At 40.5% G+C, this 5,668-nt stretch overlaps 1 protein-coding gene across 1 annotated transcript in view; it reads right to left on the reverse strand.

Moving 5' to 3' along the window:
* TENM1 (teneurin transmembrane protein 1) overlaps positions 1-5,668 on the reverse strand; it is a 556,664-nt gene that overhangs the window by 149,349 nt on the left and 401,647 nt on the right. The gene's annotated exons all lie outside the window — the stretch shown is intronic.

Below are 5,668 nucleotides of genomic sequence, written 5' to 3' on the forward strand. Positions count from 1 at the left end.
GGGATGTATATTTCTTTTACCCATCAAAATTGGGATTATACTCAGTATAGATCTGTATCCTGATATTTTTAAGTTAACAGTGTATTTCTGATTACATTGTCCAATGTAATCAAAAATTCCTCAATATATCATTTGTTCTTATACAATATAGCCTTAAAACAACATATTCCTTAACTTGTGTAATCCATTCTTTATTTTAGGGTATTTAGTAGTTTCTTAACTTTTCCCGCATTGAATCTCTTATTATTTTCTTGGGAGATAGTCTCAGATATGCAAGAATATTTTTCTCTTATTAAAATTAAAATGAATTATATTAATTAATACATGAATCTATAATATGTATGACTCAGGTCTCTGCTCACTGACCCCCTCCCAGTTCTTAGTCTTCTCCTACGAGGTAATCAGCAATATCATTCTGTTGTGTGCGTTTTTTATGCATTGACATGCATAGGTGTGAACATTTTTAAGGCTCTTGATACATATTGCCAAATTGCCTTTTCTGGAAAAACAATTTTTTAATTGAGTAGACATAGTTGGGTAAATTTTTTTAAAGTTGTTCTTTTTAAAAAAAAATTTAAAATTTTTGATAGAGAGAGAGAGACAGAGTGTGAGCAGGGGAGGGGCAGAGAGAAGGGGAGACACAGAATCCGAAGCAGGCTCCAGGCTCTGAGATGTCAGCACAGAGCCTGATGTGGGGCTCGAACCCGCGAACTGTGAGATCACGACCTGAGCTGAAGTCAAATGCTTAACCAACTGAGCCACCCCGGTGCCCCATAGTTGGGTAAATTGTAAGAGTTAGTCTGTAAAAGAGACATGGTCCTTGGCTATAGCATTCCATTTCTCTTGCCTACTTGAAATAAAATAGTTGGGGAGATTTTCCCTTTAAACAAAGGACTTTCACCCTTGCCAAAAAAACAGGGTGTCATTAAACTAGTCCCTAAATGAGGCTATCTTCCAGACATAGTCCACTAAAATGCATATGCTTTCTGGTCTGGCCAGGCTGTAACANCAAATCCTAGCTTTGCCAGCCCTGAGCTCTAGAATGTGCAATTTATAGCTGGTGTTGGTAGTATTGAGGAAGGTTGAGCTTGGTCAGTGATTTTATTCCCAGGGAGCTAATGTTATTTTTTCACCAAGTGAGATCCAGTCATTCCAGGGAATCTCAATCTTGGATTAAAGGGGGCCATGTTATTTGGGCATATAAATATGATTTTCCAAAGTAACCATAATAATTACACTCTGGCATTGTACCTTCTTTGAACAGAATTAGCAAGTTGAGACAATGTATCTAAAGGCTCATGGCCACAAAGATCATTTGAGAGAGAAAGAACAATCTCTTTTCTTTTTTACCAGCCAAAGTTTGTTTTATATATTATAGACAATAAATTTCACTACTAAATTCTATCACAATCAGAAGAATTGGATATGTTATGCTAACAGAATTTATCTTGCATTACCAAAGGTCTTCCCCCCAAACAAACTACAAACCATTAAGTACTACACAAAAGTAAGCTATTATAACTGTTGCTATTGGTGTTTTTGTGTGTTGAGCTCCCAGACCAACATTCCTAGTTCTGACATAATTCAGTGGCTTTCTTTTTTCCAGTGACCTATACATTTTATGAGTTCTGTATATGGCATATTTATGAGTATGCAAATGGCATATTGGTGCTTGTTTTGCCTTGTCTGAGTCTCCCAGTCTTTTGGGGGGAGATTTTGAAATCCCATTTATTCTAATTGAGAAGACATTTCTTTAAAAGTCACTGAATTCTGGATTTTGAACTAATCCTGACAGATCTGGTCCCAGGTTCTAAGTCCAGTGTAACAAGAAATGTCTGTAGTTTTATACAGTAACTTTTGGAAGGTCTTTATAGAAGAACATTTGACAAGGAGGGTAGAGACTAAGTAGAAACAAGCTGAGAAAATCTCCTGCAAACTATAGAGGAATTGGAGCTAGAGAGGCTGAGAAAAGATTTTCGAAAATCAGTTAAACATGGCTTCTTGAGCCCTAAGCACTTATGTTTTTTGTGGGGGTAGGGGGTAATTCCAAACTTGCCAAGGCTCTACTGGTTAACAAGGTGGACTTTACAACAATAAAGCCTACCTAGGTGGTCACTGATTCCCATTTGGCAAGACAATTCTATACTTATTCATTTTATTTGTTCATATTAATCCAGACATTGTGTCTTCCCACAGCTCTACTAGGCTCAATTATTTCTGTTTTTATTTTGTCAAGCCTACTTGGCAATATTTGCTCATATTTTATGACAGACACAGACCTGTCTCTTCTCTTTGCTGCTCTTTTATTTTCTATACAGTTTTATATTTATGAAGGATCCAGGCTGGTGAGTGAAAGTCTCATAAAAGTCATCATTATTCTGTTCCTTTCTCTTGGATTCCTCTCTTCCTCCATTCTGTATCTCATTCTGAGTAGTCTTGTCTTTTGACTCTTCTGCTCTTTAATACTCCTCATATTTTATGAAGCACACGGATTTGTGTGATAACGACTCATCAAAGTCATCATTATTCAAGACACTGTCTACCTGTTCTTCTTCTCATTCATTTCACTCTTCATCATTCATAAATAACGTGCAAACTTGTCTTTCAACTACCGTATTTTTTTTATTTCCCATATTTTATGATGCACACCAACTTATAGCATATGATAAAGCCCCATAAAACTTATTATTCTACATCTATCAGCATTGAACTCTCTTTGTAATGTATTAGACTTTAAATGTTCTAAGATTCTCTGCTGCATTTGCTCCCATTATTTACACACTCCATGTCATCCATTTCTCACAAGAATAACTCTTAGCTCCTTTCATTCGTGGATTACTAGTACTTACTATAATCTTCGACCAACATCAGTCATCCTGCGTCAGTGGAAGTTGTCTAAATTTCGGGACGGTATTGAAGTATTTTTAATTTGCAGTAATCTTGACTGGCACCGCATGCAGAAATCTTGGGAAAACATTTTCCTAGGCAAATGCTCCATTTCTAAAGAAAGCTCTTGAATCAGCTTGCTTCCCCAGGCTACTCCTGCTCCAAATGGCCTTTAGGGGCCTTCAAACATACTTTGCAAACAGGATGTATTGTGCCACTTTGTTTAGCTCAACTGCTATTTTGTGCACTCCTAGCTTCTAAACTCAATTATTCATGATTGTAGATGGTAGTCTTGTATCTATTTTTCTTGAGTCACACAGCCACTGAAATGTACTCTCTCCTCCATTTACATCATTGGTTCGGATAATGCTTCTCCTATCCAAGGTGGCCTGTGTAATTCATCTCTTTCCTAGGTTAGGCCCTTGTTGAAGTAGTGAGCTGGGCATGGCGGGGGTCTGCCTTTGGTGGGAACACAAACTTATTTTCAGTGCTCTTCATCATTCTGATAGTGGGGCCTATTTCCTCTCCCAGAGTCTCCGGTGTCCTCAAATCACCACCTAAAGGAAGCATTTGTACTTGGCCTGTCCTTGGCCTGTCCTGGGGAAACATCTTGAATTCTTAAATTTTTGCCATATCAAAACTACTGTCAACGTGAATCCGAATCTTTCAAGGACTTGTCGTTTTCTGAAACGTTTTCAATTAAATATATGGAACTCTTCTGAGTCTTTCAAATTAGGTTAACAGAGGCCACTGTCATAAAGCTGGCTCTGCAAATGTCTACAGCAGGTACGTACCCAGCATGACTGCTTTCGTGTGGGCTGTGTGTGTGTGTGTTCGTGTACTCTCAATGGCAGCAAGTGCAAGGTTTCCATCTTTGCTTGGTGCTCACTCTCCTCCCTGGATTCACAGACATGGTTGGGATGCTTTCCTTCCTTGAATCTTCCAGAACAAGAACCGCTCCCTGCTGATGTGGATTAGAGGAATATTAACTTGAACTTAGATGGACATGACCAATGTGACTTTAGGAACATCTGTGGGGAAGATCATCCCTCCCAAGTGTCTGTTTTCCTTTTCTGTGGAGAATACAGGCTGCTGCCAAGCTGTCTAACTTGCTGTCACTATGCTAAAGCGGCAAGCCCGAAGGAATTGCTTCTCCCTTTAACTAAATGCCGAATCCCCTAGGTGTCTGGAGCTTGGTCTGAAGAGCAGGGCATCCTGGGAAATGTAAGTCAGAATACACTTTACTCAGAGCCTTATTTAACTAACAAGCTGCTTGCTAGACCGTTCTGATGCAAAAGGTCTAATTCATTCTGTATTTGCTATTTTCATGGCATAGTCAAATTGTCCCTAGCCTTCAATAAACTCTTGGTTCCTCTCTCCTCTTTTCTTATTTGCTGTCTTTCGTCTTCAATGTCAAATTTCCAATATTCATTCAACACTTCAGGCAAAAACATTAACCTCAAGCCCAAGAGTTGGTTTGAAAAACAAGGCTGAAAACTAAATTGCTGAAAGAAGATGTAATTTACTGCACTGTATTTCTGATTAAAATCTTTCATAAGGAAAATGAGGCTCAGGGCTGGGGAAGTTATAGCCATTTGCTTTTGTTGCTAACATGAGCATAAGCAACCTTTGAAGGGTAACATTCAGAATCAAGGTCCTGGCCAGCAGGGGATGTAGCAGCGGTTGGGCAGGTTAGGCTGTTTTCTCCGTAGGAACAGATGAAATCTGTTCCAGAGCTGACAGCTCTGGTCAAGAGAGAGCATGAGAACCGAGCTGAGAGAGGCCATGTGGGTCCTCCGCTCACCAGCGCTGGAATCCTGTCCTGTATTTTCTTCTAGGAGTCATTATTTGGTTCAAGCCTCCAAGGGACAGAAACCTGCGGCATAGGAGGTGTGGCTTGATACTTCCCGGGNAATTCTTCTAGGAGTCATTATTTGGTTCAAGCCTCCAAGGGACAGAAACCTGCGGCATAGGAGGTGTGGCTTGATACTTCCCGGGACATCTCCGCAGGCTTACTGTACTGTAAAGTTGCACGGTTGTAGTTTGTGTCCCTTGGGCTGAAACAGCTCATCCTCTGTCATCGTGCACTGGAGAAGGGCTCTTCTCTTTAGAGTGTAATCTAGGAACGGTGGTACTGGTGCTCAGTCCTTCCTGCTCACCTTTCTTGCATACACATCAGTGGTTCTCAAACTTTTTTTTATTTAAAAATTTTTAATGTTTACTTATTTTTGAGACAGAGAGAGACAGAGCATGAGTGGGGGAGGAGCAGAGAGAGAGGGAGACCCAGAATCCGGAGCAGGCTCCAGGCTCTGAGCTGTCAGCAGAGAGCCTGACGCGGGGCTCGAACTCATCAACCTTGAGATCATGACCTGAGCCGATGCAGGATGCTCAACTGACTGAGCCACCAAGGCGCCCCGAGTGGTTCTCAAACTAGATCACACACCAGAATGACCCAGAGGGCTTGGAAAAACAGTTCCCTGGGCCCCAGCCCCAGTTTCTCAGTCACAGGTCTGGAATGCAGCCAGAGAATGTGCATTTCTAGCAAGTTCCCAAGTGATGCTGATGCTGCTGGTTTAAAGATCAAAGTTTGAGAATCACTGTTTTTGTGAAAGCAAGACCAGAACATGGCCAGCCAATGAAAGTGTATGTGTTTCTGAAGAGGGAGGCAGAGGACATAAACCATATAAAGGTAGGCAAGTCACTAACTGGTTCACAATCACACCATGATGAAATAAATCTGTGAGGTATGAATTTTTAACTCCTCCACATACACCTTTTTAAA

Source organism: Crocuta crocuta, unplaced genomic scaffold (genome assembly GCF_008692635.1).
Source record: "Crocuta crocuta isolate KB4526 unplaced genomic scaffold, BGI_CrCroc_1.0 scaffold482, whole genome shotgun sequence".
Classification (NCBI taxonomy): domain Eukaryota; kingdom Metazoa; phylum Chordata; class Mammalia; order Carnivora; family Hyaenidae; genus Crocuta; species Crocuta crocuta.